Raw genomic sequence first — 17,864 nt, 5'->3', positions numbered from 1 at the left:
AGATTCACATAGTCTGCTTACTGTACTAGAGCTTGGATCCCAGTTCTGTCCAGAGTTGGGAGCCCCTGAGCAGATTCGTTTCGTCTGCTATGGCACCAGGCCAGCTCTTTTAAAAACCCTGTGCCTTCTCATTTTCGTTCCCTTGGAAGGTTGGATGCTGTTGTTGTTTGTTATCCTTTCCCTGAGGTTGATAAGGCCAAGGCAGACATGGGGTCTCATTATCAAAGTGCACTTAAACCAAGCTCACCTGAGCAGACACTAATTAGGGGTGCTAGAGTCGAGGGCAAAGAGGGCCTCTGGCTTTCAGTCTGGTGCATCGCCCCTGGCTCTAGAAGAGTCTGGCAGTGTGGAATACTCATATAGTGTGTCTGCACGAAGTGGTTGCTCCCGTGACAGCTGTTTCCTCAGCCTTGAGGAAGACCCTTCAGTAATAGCCCACTCCCTGATGCTGAGCCCCCTCTACCCAGAATGCCTTGCCAGTTTGGCTTGTCTGAAAATGCTCACTCTGAGTGCTAGGCAGCAAGCCATCCCAAGAGCTTCGTGTGCTGTGTCAGCGGGTAGAATACAATGGCTCCCTCAGACCCTGGGAAAGATTGATTGCTGCACTTATCTCTAGATTAAATACGATTTCAGGACCCTTTAGGATCAGCCCTTGTAGAACCATTACACCAGTTTGAACAAGTACCAATAGCTGGAGATGGATGGGCAACGTAATTTACCAAGAAAAGTATATTTCAGATCATTCTTAGGTCTTAAGAAAAAAAAAAAAAGTCATCTTTTTTTTTTTCCAGGTTGGTAATGTGGATGATTTCGAGTGTTTTGCATAATTTGATTTATGAGGATACTGTAGTCAATGAATGTGTGCCCTGGTCTGAAATCTCTACCTTAGGAATTCTAGCTTCATTCAGAAAAAAAGGAAAGGGGGTTGAGCTGGGAGACAGAGGTGGGAGGAGGTGGGGGGAGAAAGAGGGAGAGAGGCAGAGAGAGCAGGATGACTAGATCATGACTCACTTTTCTGACCATGAGGAAACTTGGGAGCGCATTAACACACTAACAACTGCTAAGACTGTCTTCAGTTGGATGAAAACTGATTTTCTAAAAATTACTTTAATCGGTCATTCTTAAATCGACAAAGTTTGGCACCGAGTTGAAGGGCTGAATAATCTGGCAGCTGACTCTGACACTGTGCCTGCCAAAAAAGGAAGAAAAACTTCACCCAAATTGGGCCTCACTGGCACATGTTCCGTTGCTTGAAGTCACATTCGGCTCTGTACAATGGAGCTACACTCTCCTCATTTAAGAGCTGGGAAAGAATGCCCCTTGCTCTGTTCTTAGCTGTTCCATCTTATTCGATTTGAGTTGGTGTGTGGGTAAAACCTTGGTAAAAATTTGACCAGATACATGTAAAGATTCATTCCAGTAATTTCTAAAAATTGCACGCACAATTTAATTTAAAAATTAAAAAAAAATAAACAAGAAATCGTACTAGTTTGGAATCTATTAACTTAGAGTCATAGGATATAAAAAAGAATGCTACTTTTACATATAAGAAAAAGACATTGTAGCCTGTCCAGGATGACAAGGTCGTACCTTCATTAGTAAACACTCACTGAGGGCTTAGCATCCTTTCCCACCGGCTAGAGATGAGAGACTGTGATGGACAAATATCCAATGTGCACAGTCCAGGAGAAAAGAACCTAACACATTACAGCAGGTATGGCTGAAGTCCATTCTTAAAAGGAGAGAGTGCCCTAGGCTTTCCAGGAAGTAGGGCTTGTTTAAAAAGGAAAATAAGTGGCTTATAAGTTGGGGCAGTCATTATGAATGTGCTCCTCATCTGTTATGGCTGTTGTGGAAACATAATTTAAGTTAAAAGGATCTGTCTTCAGAAGTTGGAGAACATTGCAGGGCTGTTGACGATGGAACCATGCAGACACTGTGTCCCTGCTTTAAATGAAGGGGAAGCATTGCCAGCCCCCCCTCCCCCTGGGCTCAGCAGAGCTAGAGAAACAGGGAAAGTGGCTCTGAGAACGGTAGTCCTTGAGAATGTGTATGGGGAACTTCGTAAGCCTTAAACTTACCTGAAATGCACCTTAGTAAATGGGCTAAAGTTGTCTTCAGGAAACTATACCATGAGAATGCAGTGTCTTTTTTAAAAAGAAAGCCTAAAGTAAAGATGCTTTTATTTGATTAGATTATAGAAAAATTATAGATTTATATAGATTGTATATATTATATTGATATAGATTATATAGGAAAAAGTTCTTAATGTTTAGAGACATTAGCTGCTATATTTTATAGAGTAATATCCTAAAATATTTCAGAAACAAAAGATGAGAAGGCATGGCACATTTGTGAAATTTGGGGGCTGGATTATGTATTCTCTTTGTATGTCATGATGTAAAGAAGTCAGAAGTCTATGGCTGTACTATTTATGAAATACATCCTATGTGCTACCCAGTTATCCTTGATTTCCATCCTCACCACCTCCACAAAAGCTCTGCAGAGACCATGAGACTATCACCCTTTATAGATGGCAGACCAAAGCCCGAAGCCACCCTGTTGGTAGGTGGCAGAATTCCTCTGAACCATAGCACGCATGTCATCTTGCTGATGTAATCTCCTCCACAGCAGGAATCCTTTCCCCGGGCTCCTCTGAGATGGATCTTGAAGGCCTTGGAGAATTAGATGAAAGCAGCATTGCGGAGACTAGAGTTAAACCGGGTCCCAGCTCTCTAAAATCACTGTGCACCTACTCAGCAGGACAGTGGTCTCAATGTATTCTCTCTTCAGGGTCCCTTGGATATCTTCTCTTTCTAGCCACAGTGAATTTCTCACTATTCCTTCTCCACACTAAGTTCTTTCTTTGCTTGGGTATTTGCCCATATTTCCCATCTGCCTCCCACGCCTTCTGCTAGTTAAATCATAGACATTGCTCAAATCTCAGATAATGCTGCTTTCTTAGAAGCCCTTCTTTGATTGTCTTCCTGATTACACATTTACCTTTGCCTTTCCAGTAAGACTGTAGTTGTCATGTGGCCAGGCTCTAGAGGACCTGTTCCGTGTGTCCTCAGTAGAGAGCCATTGAGTTGAATGGACATGGACTCTGAGTCTTCCATCTTCAGCTATGTTGGGTAATTCACATACCCTGAAAACTGTGTGACTTAGCTGGGTCTCTTCTCTCTTAGCCCTTTAAATATTTACCCATGCCTTCTTGCTCCTCTTTGTTGTGGGTTAAATCCTAAGTCCATACCATCTGTTGTGGGTGAACTCCTAAGTTCATACCATCTATCATGAAGATTGATCTAAAAGCCTTATCATCTATAAGCTAAATGACTTTGAACTCCTTTAGTGTTTTTTAAAATCAGTCTTGATTTTTGATTTACTTGGCTAAGCTAGTTTAAAATGTTGGCTACCATGGATGTGTATACATATAATAAATGTATGTGTGCTATACACAACACACGTACAAGTGTGACTGAGCAAGCATGGTTTTGCACGCGTTTATATGTGCATGCATGTGCACATGCCTGTGCAGGCCAGAGCACAACCTTAGGAATTGTGCTTCATTATATGTCATCAGCCTTGTTCTTTAAGATAGAGTCTCTCACTGGAACTTGGACTCTGCAATTAGGCTAGGCTGGCTGGCCAGTGAGCCCTAGAGACCTGCCTGTCTTCAGTCCTAGCAATTACAGCTACATGCCAGCATGCTTGACTTTTTAGATAAATGAAGGGCTTGAACTCAGGTGCTAGTATTTGTGTGACAGTCTCTACCGATTGAGCCATCTTTCCAGCCCCTGCATGCTATTTTTAATGGACGCTCATAATCCATTGTGAGACCCTTGAAGTAGGAACAGGGTCTCATTTACATGCATATCTGTTGTAGGTATAATGTTGTAGGAATGTACATGCCTGTAAAATGTTGATTTTTCCCCTCCAATGGCAGTAGTATCAGCACATTATGATGTAAAAAGCATTTTTCTGAGACAAGAAACTATGAAAACTCAAAAATAGTGTGCAGGCAATAGCAAAGGCTTATTATGTTTATATTAGTGTCATAAAATGTGCTGTCCAACATGCTTGAAGTTGTTCATCCTTCTGTGAAATCTTAGTGTTTCATTCAGGGCAGACTCAGCTTTAGATTTCTGTATGGTCCATGGGCTGACTTTTACCATTCTCTGCCCTCTTCTGTACGTAAAGGTTGATCAGAGCATAACCACTGCCATTGATTCCCATATGTCATGGCTGCTTTCACACTACAACCGCATGTGGCTGCAACAGAGACCCAAGGACCATGAAAGTCGCTGCCAAATACAACATAAGAAGCCTAAGATAAAGCAAAACTCGGGTGTACAATAAACAGATTTCCCATTTAGGTATCTCAGTGGTTAAGTGGATGTACTTCTACTAAAAACCTAAGTGTCCACTGTCTATCTGCAAATCACATTTAACTAGATGCCTGAATCTGGCATCTCTTTTTATAAATCCTGATGTTCAATTGGTTGGTTCTTTTTGGAGAGTGTTAGTTGACAACGGTGTGTATTACTAACAGATAGTGAAGGGGACAGCATGTAAGGACAGTGACAGTGGCAGCCACTGATGTTGGTGCTATCGGTATCAATGTGCTAGCTCATCTGTTCCTAAAGCATCTCTCCTTAAGCTGGCACAGGCTCTGCTCCACACAGGGAGCCAGGGATAACCCTTTAGTCTACCTCCCTGCCTTCTCAGTCAGTGTTGTCCAGGCTGTCCTGTGTGTTTTGTGTGGTTTAATTCACACTCTTTAGGCACTCTTATTCTAGAACCAAATTTTGGTACTCCTAAATCACTACCATGTTCTGTGGTCCATTCTTTAATTAACTTGCTTTGTATGCATAATTATAGCATTATTCATCTGAGATTTATTTTTACAGTATTTACTTGTATGTGCCCTACTACTTCCATATAAATTACACAGGACAGCCTGGAGACAGCTGAATTCAATCGTAAATGCACATTTCATAGTAATGTTCTCAGGGCATTCTCCCAACTGTTTACCATTATGGTGTAGTCATGGTCAACCATATTTCATCTACCTTTCTTTCCAAAGTGTGTATGAAAAGACTTTCATAGGCATGTGTCTGGTTGTGTAGCCACTGGGCTATCCAACACTTGCTTATCCTGTTTTCAGGTTTCTGAACTAAAGTCAAAGAGTATTTCCATTCCTCTGTCCAGGAGATACCAAGTTGATCAATGTAACTCTTATTAAGAACACTGAGTCAGGTCTATAAAGGGCCCCTAATCAAATTTCCAAGGCCTCAGTGAGAGCCTTGCTTCCTTCTGGACAATAAATGGATGGTGATGAGAAGAGAAAACAGCTTCGCAATGTGTTTCTGAAGAGCCCAGCCTGCTCCTTGACTGGGTGGTAGGAAGCACATTAATTTACCTAGGATACTATGGCTCTCCCGTGTCAGCTTGTTCCTGTGTCAAGGCTGAGATTTGCCTTGTGCTCCTATTAGAAGATGGGGTTGAACCTGTGCTCTGTTTTCGTGTGATAATCTTGACCCTGGACTACTGTTTGGTGTGAGGTCCCTGTCATGGAAGGTGTTGGTCAAAGGCTAAGCCTTCATGGCGAAGATTGTATTCTAAAAAGTCACTCTGCTGGAGTTTATTTTCAAAGAACTTTCAACTAGCATGCTACAACTTCAGAAGGAGAAAGAAGACTTTATTAAAGCCAAAACATGTCTTAATTACTACTTTTTGCTAAGAGTAAAAATAGACTTTGTGTAAATTTAAGTGCACTGCTCCTCAGAATCAACTGTAAAACTTAAAAAAAGTACCGGTCATTCAGATAATTAAAAACATAAACTTCAGGAATGTGCAGCTGTGAAATTAACTACTAGATTCACTAGTAGACTAGATTTTTTCCAAACCCCACTTTTCTGTCTTGATTATGTTACAAGCTAAGAAAGAAGCAGTTTCCTCCTTACTTTAGGAAATTTTAATGTTACTGTTTAGTTGTTGTTTAGTCTTTTGTATGGAGAATAGATGCTACCATATTTGTCATATTTTACCTTAATCTTTGTTTTTAAATGAAAGAGACTCAAAATGTCCCAGCTGGCCTACTCCTGGAGCAAGTGGCAGGGGTGGGGGGCAGTGGCACCCCCTTTCCTGTGCAGGACTTGGAGCCTGCCTGATTGCAGAACTGTGGTAGGTCCTGTCCTTGTACTGCTGCGAATGTGTAGGAAGGTGTCCTGCGTAGGGACAGGCATCCGTGACACGGAAGACATCAGCTCAGGACTCACATATCTTCTAGAGCATTGTGCTCAGTGTGCTTTGATTGGGTCCCTGGGAAAGGAGGCATTACACAGATAGGTAAACTGAGGCAGTCGTCAGTGTTGTAAACCAGTTGCTTTTGCTGTGTGGCTTAATTGTTAGGGAGTCTAAGTTGGTCCAAATTGAAATTCCACAACAAACTTATCAAAACATTCATCAGAGTCTAACTCAAAAGAACTGAGGGAAAAAGAAACATCTTATTTGGTAGAAATTGATGGTTAGTGCTCACCTTAATAATCTACATGTTTTTGAATTCTTCAACTATTTTAATATGCTTAAGCCTCATTTGTTGGTGGAGAACTTACTGGGGATGATATTTGGTCCATTCCTCACTGATCTTCCTGCAATATCACCATAATCTTCTTTGAAAACATTGTACAGTTTGTGCTTTTTTTTTTCCCCCTCAGGGGAGTTGTTTTCCCTTTAGAAAGGTCCTTGTATATAATTCTTGAGTGTAAGTGGCTCATTTGTTTTGGCTACAGACCTGACATACCTTGTCTGAATGCAAACTAAGCATGTCCTAGGAAACCAGGATTTTGACTTGAAAAGTTATAAGATAAAAAATAGAGATTTGAAAAGGCCAAGATCAATAAGGCCATGCCAGGTCCACCAGAGCTCTGAGAAGGTCAAGAGAACTTCTTCCTCCTTACACTTCACATACCCAAGAAGTGGTCCCAAGGATGTTGAGCTCCCAGAAGCACATGATCATCCTGGTGATGAGAGAGGTAGATGCAGAGTGAACCTTTATGGTTATGGAATCTACTTTACATGTTTCCACTCCTCCTGTTTTCAGGGTTCTCAACCACCTCATCCATGGATGCTTATCTCTCAACTCATCCTTCTGATTATTATGTTTAGTATGATACAGTTTTTGTACTGAAGAAATTTTAGTAAAACCTGAGTTATTTCTCTTCTTCATGGTTTTAGAACAAGTCATGTTACATTTTGGAGAATACCAGAGGATCAGTACCACTTGGCACAGTTCAGAGACTTGCAGGGAAATATTGGATTTCTAAGAAGCTCAAAACATTGCTAGCAGTTACTTCCATCTAATGTGTGAGGTATAGTTCTAGGCAGACAAGAACAGGTGCCCTTTATAATATGGAAATTTGGAATTCAAGGGTGTGGCAATATGTTCATATATATGAATGAACATTTGCACAATATACATATTTGAATATTTAGCCAAATATATTTATGGGTTTTTATCCTCATTTGAATTGTTGCTTACAAAAGAGAACTATTACTTGACCCTCACATATCTTTAAAATAGAGTTTTAAAGATCTGAAAGGGCAGACACACAGTCAGTCCTAAGAGTGGTGATTACATATCCTAAACTGTCGGCCTATTTGACAAATAGTTTCTGTAAGTGTAAAGTATCAGAATTCCAAAAGGAACAATATTTATAGATTTTTTAGTTTCTTCTGTTCCTCATTCTTGTATCACTGACCACTGACCATGTGCCAGGCACCATGTGAAGCTTGTCATGTACAGTTTCTCATTGATTCCCTACATCAATCCCATGAGATAAGCATTACTAGGTTCAACTCAGAAATAGGAAAATACCGCACTTTAACATTAATTGAGTGAGTCTTAGGACAGTGTCTTTGCTGTGGGGTGAGACACTAAGACACTGGGATTAAATGGGTTTATTTATCATAATTTCATTCCCGGGATTCCTTAAAACATACATTTAGATTTTATTACTGATCAAATTAGACTATCAGTGAGAACTTCCCCATTTCAAATACTGAGATAGATTCATCTATAGGGTAGGTCTTCAGTTACTTCTCATATGCCCTAAAAAATATCCAACATGGCAGTATGCCCCGTAATGTGGCAATTGCCTCATCCTGGAAGAAAACACACGTTAAAAATGGCTAATTCAAAGTTGGGTACTATGTCACAAAATAAGGCGGTGAATTGGTAGTAATTTCCCATGCCTACATGTGAGCATTTGTGATTTGCTGTTCTTTTCGGAGTACTACCTCACACTTTAGTGCCAAGGGGAATTGTTTTTTTAGTACCGTGTGTGGCAGGTTCACCTGAAGCAGATTGAACTTGGTGAGTTAACTGATTAATAAAGGAAGTTTTACAACTAAAATTTGAAAAGGATGAGCATGTTTTAATATAAGCATATGGTTTTTTCATCTTATTATTTTTAAAATCAGAGTTAGAGGAACATAAATTCCCTTTCTTTCTCTTTGAGGGAGGGAACTCTAGGATGTTTGCCTTGCTTTGGTAAGGGGAGGGGAGGCAGAGCATTATAGGTGCTTGAAATCAAACAGTGGCTGATGTCACATTGTTTCAGAAGCGATTTGAATTTTTATGGCCTGGGCAAGTGTTTGCAAATAATTCATCCAAAGACATCAGAATGAACTACAGACCAATGATCATCAAACAGCCTTGACATGCCATACCTCTGTTGCTCTGAGACTTCTAATTTTGGAACTTAGAGAGATAAACTAATTGGGAAGACAGCACCCCCAATGCCTTGGAAATTACTCACTGTCATGCAGCTTCCCATTTCCCCTGTCTCATTGGGCACACAACTCACCTTTTAAAGGAAGACTAGTCTGGGATGTCTCGATGTCACTGGCATAAACTGAATGTACCAGTGTTAGTCACCCAGAGTGCCGCAGCGTCAGGTGGCTTGCTCCCCACTGCCCAGCGTTAATGATCGTGACTATGTCCTGTCATGGGGGTGCAGAGGAAGTCACAGGGTGAGGAGATGTCACCAGGGTGGCTTTTTAACTTAGTGTTTGTATTTCAATTTGTAAATGTTATAACTGTTTTTAAATTTTTTTCTCAAGCGAGCTGCAAACTTTTAAAGACATTAAGCCTGCCAAATTAAAGCCACTTACTGCTGCCTGGCGTGTTTTTCAGCTTAGACCCACAGAGGGACTGCCAAGCCTGTTCTTTCTCATTACCTGTTCTCTGTCTGGCCCGGAGTTTAGATTTTCGAAAATGGAAAAAAGCTGTTTGTGAAATCGCAAGGCTCTTGAGTTCTTAGTTTCTTCTTAGTATCAACGTTTATTTATTTAGGTTTGGGCTGGGTTTCAAAAGATTGAAATTGGAAACAGAGAAGGTGACTCTGAACACCATTTATCTGTATATAAGTGAACATTCGATGTACGTTTAATTTAAAAAATTGCTGTTTCCTACAAGAGGGAGCTATTTTTCACATTGTTACAACATTTTTAGAGGTCACTAGGTGGTCATGTCACCAGCAGGGAGTTTTTGTTTGGCAGGCCCCCTTGGCAGTTAGTTACAAATGCCTCCATGATTCAGTGTTCAAAGGGAGCTGCTTTGCAAGTAACAAATACTTACAACCTGAGAACTGAAGTATAAAAAGTAGTGACAGGGGAAAATGTTTGGAAATGTAAAACAGCATCTTTAGTGGCCAAATTGGGGTGTTTGGGGAGTTGGAGATTACATGTCTACTTTGTACTTGAGTTCAGCCTTTACAGAAGCAGTAATGTCTTAACTACCACAGCTGGCTGTCACCTTGCTTCCAGCTAGTGAGTGCTCTTCATCTGTGACCTGCTCATTCCCATGGTTTGGAACATCATCGGGCTCCTTATGAACCTCATCCCCTGTGTGTGCAATCGGGTGGTTTCCTAACCTGGGCCTCTCCATCATTCCCCGTTGGCCACGCTGGCAATTTAAGCAAGATTAAGTGGGCAGCTAAAAGCACCAATTACTGAGACGACTTCTAGGCTTCTATATTCACAGACAGGGCCGTATTTCAAACTTGGAATAAGGGAGTTATAAGCAGTCTTCACAGGGAAATAAATAAATGAGGTGTAGACGGATCTTGGAGCAAAGGGCTAAGATGAGAAAGGAGTAACTAATCGATATAACGGTGAGTATCTTATTTGTAAGTCATTTGAAAAGAATGAATGTGAGATTAATTTTTGTCTTCATATCAGGAAAACTGAAGTGTCGCTTGCCACCCTGCCACCTTTGTCTAAAAAGGGAATGATCTAAAGACCACGGCTGTCACGTTACAATAGTTACTTTGCTGTTATAGGCACTTAATTAGTACTCTTTAATATAGAGCCCAAATTATTTTCATTTGAGCTGAGAATGGTCCCAGCTCAAATTGTGTTGTTTATGATAGAAAGGCTGAAGAATTTCAGATTTCTTTAACAGAACAGAGAGACATTAGACACCTACATCCACTGTTAATAGTTTTTCTCTTTTGTTGAGAGATTTTAAAAGTCCTTAGGTAAAAATGAGAAAATATTATATCCATGTGTATTTTTTTCTCTAAAGCAGATTAACTTCATATTCTTGATAACATTTTGCCAGTTCTTCCACCCTTTCCAGAATGTAGTTTTTGGCTGTGAGGACTCATTTGAAGAATAGGCTTAAGTATTCAAAAGAGTCCTGCTCAGAAATGAAGAGAGGAGGTCCAAGTCTTGACTGGAAACACTGTCCTGGGCATCCCACCAGTTGTGTGAAGCAGTTCTTCCCTGCCACCCCCCTCCCCCATTCGTCAGAGAAGTTAATTTTCCTTCTCTCCCTGACATTTGCTTTGTGTATGGAGATGAAATTTTGATGCTGCTGCCAACACTGGGGATGAATCAACTTATAGAGGAGAATAACTTAAGAATATTGTTATTAAAAAACAATCTGACCGCTCTTTAAGGTAATTTTTTTCCTCCTGGTTTCTAAAGGCTGGTGATTTCAATACATCTGTCTTTTGTCTAATAAATTTGTGAACTACACTAATAATAGTTATAGTGTTGTATGAAAAGAGACAAGGCTAGTGCTTCCCTTGACAAGGAGGGAGAGGCCCGTGGACCTTACAACATGCGTGTGTTAAGGCAATGCCCCCTGCTTCGTGGCATCTAAAGATGGTTAGAATCATTAAGTTTACATTTATAACAGGAAATAAGTGCTTGCTATAAATGAAACTTACCGCGATTTATCTAGCTGATTTATCTCCTCTCTCTCATGTAATAGCCCATAAGAGACTGAGTACAAGTTGGGTATCCTTTATCCAAAAAGTGTGGGACCGGAAGTGGTTTGGGTCTTGTGCTTTCCCCCATGTCTTGGAATACTTGGATTTCCATCATGAGACATCTTGAGGCGTGGACCCAGTTGACCATACTTTAAATCTATTTGGAAATATCTATTTTTTTTGTTCCATAGATTCCTAGTTGGAATTTTTTATCAACCATTTGATCTGTTGATTCATCATTGGCTTGGGAAGTTTAGTTTAAATGGTAAAAGCTGTGTCTGCCACAAAGCTTGTTTATACCAGACATTATTTGAGATTCATCATATACATACAGTATTCCTACTTGGATTTTAGAAGACCTGGGTTTGTAGGCATGGATACAGAGAGTAATGTCAGCGAATCATTCTAGGATCCTACACTTTCACAGATGCCATCTCATGTGACCTTATCAGTAGACTTGGTATTAAATAGCGTTTTTAATTGTATAGACTTAACAGCTAGGATGTCTAAAATCAAGGGACTGGTCCAATCTACACATCTAATTCAGGTGACATTTTATTGAACCTCTGTGTTCTACTTTTCAGATGCCTTTTCCTTCATACTAACAAGAGAGTAGATTGGAGGTTCAGATTTCTCACTGTCTTCCCATTGGGATTGAGACATCATAGTCCATTTGGGAATATTTTATGGTAGGCTGTGCCTGCTGAGTCTTATCACAGTCTTACCACTATTTTCAAAAAATTTGACTAGAAGCTTTTGTATTTGGCTTGATTCCCTGGGAAATCCAAGTAATAATCATCCATGTTCCAGTATAGAGCTGTGCTGGGCTCTCTCCAGTGACAGTAGCATTGTGACTGAGGGATGAGCCTCCTCTTGAGATCTAGCCAATTCTGTTCTGGGTTTGACATGAACATGTTGAGTTTTCCCTGTGTTGAGGAAGGGGTATCACAACTCAAAACAGCTACAACTTACTTGTTTTATTTTGAGGACTTAGAAAACATCAGACTGGGTTGGAGAAATGGCTCAGCAGTTAAGAGCCTGCATTGACATGGCAGAGGGCCCAGGTTTAGTTCCCAGGATCAACAGTAGGTAACTTACAATGGCCTGTAACTCCAGCTCTAGAACATCCAACTCCATCTTCTGACCTCTGAGGGCCCCTGCATCCAAGGACATATACTTCAAATATTTTAAAAGTCTTAAGAAAAATAACTCTAGACGGTATAGGCTCAAATCGTTCCTTCACCATTTAGACATTTTAACTTGGCCAAGTTGACACACTTCTCTGTTTTATTTTGTTTTTTCTTATTTTTCAAGTGGGACAAAAATAATACCTTCCTCAGTGGGTTCCTATGCAGACTGAATGAGCTAATACAATCAGAGCGCTCAGTACCTAGTGCTGATATATTTTGGCTATGAGATTCCTATTGCAGGAACTACAGGTGTTCACAATTCTGGGTAACACTGTTCCGCTAACTTGGAATGGACCAATCAGCTTCTGTGAATAAAATCAGTGGAGAAACAAGCTCTGCTTGGTAGTGATCTCCAATTCTGTAATAGAAATGTAACTACTAAGTCAGGCGGTGGTGGTGCACACCTTTAATCCCAGCACTCAGGAGGCAGAGCCAGGCAGATCTCTGTGAGTTCGAGGCCAGCCTGGGCTACCAAGTGAGTTCCAGGAAAGGCGCAAAGCTACACAGAGAAACCCTGTCTCGAAAAACCAAAAAAAAAAAAAAAAAAAAAAAAGAAAAAGAAAAAAAAAAGAAAAGAAAAGAAAGAAATGTAACTACTATAGCCAGGGACAGCTCTTCCTCTGGAATGGGAAGGAAGGTTCTCACTAGCTGGTAACAGCCAGTTCCAGCACAACAGAGAAATAGACCCTATGGGTAATAGGATCACTATGGTAAATCATTAATATGGTCTCTAGTTCATAGATATTCCATTTCCTTTTGGTATGACTATTATTTCTAGTATGTTCCCAATAAAGGGAATACCAGGGCATATCTAATTTGACCTGTATTTGATAAACTAGGTTTTTTTGTTTTTCAGAAAAGTCCAATATCACTTCTTTCCCATTAAACCTGGAGGTTGTATCAAAGTTATTATATAAATGTAGGGCTTTCCAAGGAAGGTTTATGATTTTTCTGCTACTGGAGTAACTTTCTTTATTACCTCCTTCCTAATGCTCATTCATCAGCTCTCAGTCTTGATCTCTCCAAGTGCCCTTCTAATTCTCACCTTGATTGCTAAGCTAGTGAGAATCAGTTCCAGCTTCTTTCCCAAGAAATGAATGAAAACATATGTTGAGTTACATAGTGTGTCATTTGCTAGAATTTTTTCTCTTGGGCTTGTTCAAGATGACCTTCTGTTGCTAGAGAAAAACCTTCAAAGATGGGATGGGGCGGCCACTCAACAGTGTTGAGTAATGCTCAGCAGCTAACATGGCTGACTTTCTTCTTACCTATCTATGGCTGCATCCTTGAGAGCTGGTTGAAATCCTAGGGTACTCTTGGAAAGGTGTCCCAAGAACTCACTTCAGCAGAGAGGTAAGGAGGTGACAGCTGTGTTCTGAGTCTTCCATGGCACCAATCCTTCCCTTCTTCACAAGTTCCAGCGATTTACATATTGCATTGTGTTAAGAGTCCAATTCTTCTGAAAGGAAGAATGAAGTCTGAAACAGCAGCCATTGTATTTCACACTGGACCTTCCAATCGTCTTCAGGTTTAGTTTCCCCAACGGTTGACATTAATCAGCTCAGCTCGTCCTTCCTTCTCTGATTACTGAGAGACCCAGAGGGGACCTGATGCTCAAGCTTAATATAGGCTATTTGTGGAATCAAGAGGTAGTCTACCTCTATCCTAAAGATATCATATCTGAAAACAGCCATTATCATAGGAATGATTATGAAGTCAAAACCATTTTTAAGTCAGCCAACTTGACATTCTCAACAATATTTAAGTAAATGCCAAACAGTTTTTGAAGAGACACATGGGCCTCCATCTGTGCAGGATAGAGGACCAAGCACGTTTTTCAGATACACCCTATTTATAGTACTAGTCAACAATGGAATGAGTGGTTTCTAGACTTTGGATAGTGTGGACCAATATACGGAATAGTGTTTTTGAAAACAACATATGCTTGACAATATAATTATGCTATTAAATTAAATATGACTATTCAAATATTAACTATCATTAACACCACTTAAGAAAAGAGCATATTAGTAACAAAAAGGAGGAAAAACAATTGCAAAACTTCAGAACAGAAGGTTTTTCCTTTCTAGAAAAGATGTTAGCAATCTTACTCCCAACGCCTATTACTTGTGTGTGTACGCGCACACACACACACACACACACACACACGTGTGTGTGTATATGTTTAATCACCAGTCTTTGAGTTGACACTTCTACATAACTTAGTTTGACCACACTTTTCCTTTGCTGATCTTCCAACTCCCTGAAAGTGATGCATCTTAAAAATATGTAAATAAGGAGGAGAGACATGATTTGAATGTTAGATTCCCCTTTGCTAGTCCTCAGACAAAGCTTCTGGAAGTCCTCCTAGCTCCCTTTACCTCTGCAGTCCTTCCGGTCCTTCCTGCCTTCACACTTCAGGCATCATTGTCATCCTCTGCAAAGCCTTCTCTGTCCTCCTAGACCAAATGGACATTTCTTTCTTACTACACCCAAGCATTTGGGAGAACAGTCCGGGATGCTCAGACTCTGAGTCAGACCTGGATTCAAATTCTGGTTCCTTTAAAAGCAGTAGGTCTTGAGGATTCTGTTCAATCCCCACAGCCTCACCATTCACCTTTACCATGACAGTGCAAATCTGTTAAAGACTAGCTTGAAAGGACTAAATCAGTGTGCTTTGTTGTGCCTTGCCTATTTGTACAGTAACCACAATGAGAATTATCAGTGGCTGCTGAGTAGTAAAAAAAAAAAAAAAAAAAAAAAAAAAAAAAAAAAAAAAAAAAAAAAAAAAAAACCAAACCAAAAAAAAAAAATTGTCTATTTTTATTACTTTTGTTTTCACATTCTTTCATTTTTACTTGCTAGAATATTTATAAGCCTCATCCATTGCTTATGTCTCCTATCATATGAATGGTATTCTGTGATTAGCAAATTGTCTCTGAATATAGAAGACAGTAGGATATTGATTGACAATATTAGATTGTCCTTTTGCGATGCCACTGTAGGCATGCACTCATCTTTAAGGCTGTGTTCTTATTGGGCCTTTCTTCAGTGGGACTTTGGAAAGACCACTTAAAAGTTGTGCAGTCTGATTCTTGTTTGCCTCCTGCCTTATGTCTCGTGACTTGAAGTTCAGATCTCGGCAGTGGCCCTGTTCGTAAGCTGGGCAGCCTTAGGGCTGTCCAGGGAGATGGATGATTTGGTCTCAAAGCAATCAGTAAACAGATCAGCATCACAGGGAATGGGAATCAGTGTCAGGTTGGAGTCTGGTCTCCAGGATGTTTTCTCACTAAGTGCTTTTCCAGGGCTAGGGCCTTCTATAATGGGCCAAGTTCTGTCACTTCTGTGGGCTCCTGGTCCCCTCCCCACTCCTCCAATTTGTGTAACAGGCTCTACTGAACACTAAGTTAATTGCCTCTAGGGGTGGAAGGTGAATTGTCTCAGCTTTATAAATCTGTTGGCGTGTGGTATAAACAGATAAACAAGCAAAGAGGCCTATAATACTCCTTTTACTTTTGGAAGATATTAGATTGAAACATGAAATTGTCAATATTTGCCTATTTATAATTCATAAAAAAAAAGTGAACTTCCTGCCCAGGCATGGTGACACACACCTTTTATCCCAGTGCTCAAGAAGCAGAGGCAGTCAGAGATCTCTGTGAGTTTGAGGCCAGCCTGGTCTAGGACAGTCAGGACTCAATAGAGACCCTGCCTCAACCCCTCACTCCTGAAAAAAGAGAAAAGGCTTCCTATCTATCACTTAGCCTACCAGTTACAGATATGAGGCTAAGTTTTCTGCCTATTTTTGAGTCTCTGCTGTGTGCTAGATATCAGAATACAGACAATAGCACTTGTTAAGGGAACGTTGCTGTGGCTTACTCCAGCATATGACACCTGTTAGTGGAATGCCATTCGGGTTCTTATGCACAGCCAGGGGCTTAGTAAGTAGGATGCACAGATATCTGATCTTCCGTGACAGCCTGCTTTTGTTCTTCATAAGAAAAGGCCAGTTCTTGGTATTTTCTGCCATCACAGCTGCCTCAGGACGGTGTGGAGGGTCTCTGAGGTTGGCAACACGATGAATTCCATTGAAGCAGGGATGGTATCTCTCCCATTTACACATTATTCCAGTACCTGGTACCCAGGAGCCCTTGGTGAATATACAATGGATGAATTGAAGGAATTAAAGCCCCTGACTCTGGTCATCCATCTGGTTAGTAATGCTCATATGGTCAGGAAAGAGCCACCCCAGAAGAGGGTGTTCAATCCAGATCAGACTTTAGAATTTCACCTCAGAAGTGTTCCCACTTGTAGTGCTCACGCCTCCCAGGATGGAAATTTCACTTCCATGGCCACAGGGCCACCCATACTGTGAATCTGAGACGGCTTTCTATACTGTGCTTTGGGCTGCCTCCTCCCGATTCTTTCCAGATGTGGAACATTCAGGTAATTTACCAGATTCTCTTTCTGTGTTGGCTTTCTGGTTTGAGATTCCCTTGCTCGTTGACACAGAGCTCTCTGGTAGGGTCCCTTAGAGAGCAGTCATGAATCTAGAAGTTGCAGGTAACTAACAGATAGAACTTGCTGGTATTTCTGGGTTGGCTGGCTGACCTTTGCAGCTCTTTGTCACTGATGTCTCTTTATCAGTTGCTTAGCATCTCAAGACTTAAGGTATATGGCACAAGTCAATGCCTTTGGAATTTGGACCCAGAAATCCATTCACAGCCATCGAATAAACTCCTGTTCCACTGTTTAGATTAAGGCCACACTATGTTGCCAAAATCTCGCCAGAAAACCATTGCGTGCTTTCGTTTTCTCCCCCGTTGACACACACAGCAGATGGGAGTGAGTGGGCATTGGATGGATTTCTTGTTTTCTGATGGCGTCTTAGCAGTTCCTCCAGTTTGTTCCAAGCGATGATAAACACAGCCTTGCTTCTTTTTCTCACAGTGCTCGAGTGGATGTGTGTAATCTCAGTCATTTGGCCCATAGCTAATTTTCAGCAAAGCCCACCCCCTTGCTGTTCTTGTATAGGATTTATAATCAGTTTTATTATGGATGTTCATTACCAACTCCATGGCAAGTACATAAATGTTGAACAACTTTGTGTCCAGTAAGTAACCTCCTTCTAAAATAGTCAATAAAAGCATTAAAAAAAAAAACCAACAACAGACAACTGAAGTTTATTACCTTTGGTTTTTCAGCAGGCTCAATCTGATATCAATAAATTGGTAATTGATAAGTGATCTTTTGAATCTATATTTTTATCAAAAGAAGAAATCTTGGCAGAAACAGAATTAGAATTCAAAGTGAATCTTTCCTATGGCAATGTCCTTTTCTTTTTACAAATTAAGTACCTTTTGGTATTTTTTAATAATATAGACTTTAGACT

General features: G+C 40.5%; 1 protein-coding gene and 1 non-coding gene across 26 annotated transcripts in view; both read left to right on the top strand.

The window, feature by feature from the left end:
- Positions 1 to 17,864, top strand: part of Erc2 (ELKS/RAB6-interacting/CAST family member 2) — an 893,602-nt gene that overhangs the window by 661,039 nt on the left and 214,699 nt on the right. The window lies entirely within an intron of this gene.
- On the top strand, positions 11,062 to 11,181 carry LOC114702148. Its single transcript, XR_003735933.1, has one exon. It is a non-coding gene; the product is annotated as a U6atac minor spliceosomal RNA (small nuclear RNA).

This window comes from Peromyscus leucopus, chromosome 9, assembly GCF_004664715.2.
Source record: "Peromyscus leucopus breed LL Stock chromosome 9, UCI_PerLeu_2.1, whole genome shotgun sequence".
NCBI lineage: Eukaryota > Metazoa > Chordata > Mammalia > Rodentia > Cricetidae > Peromyscus > Peromyscus leucopus.
This window is presented reverse-complemented; position numbering and strand designations above follow the sequence as displayed.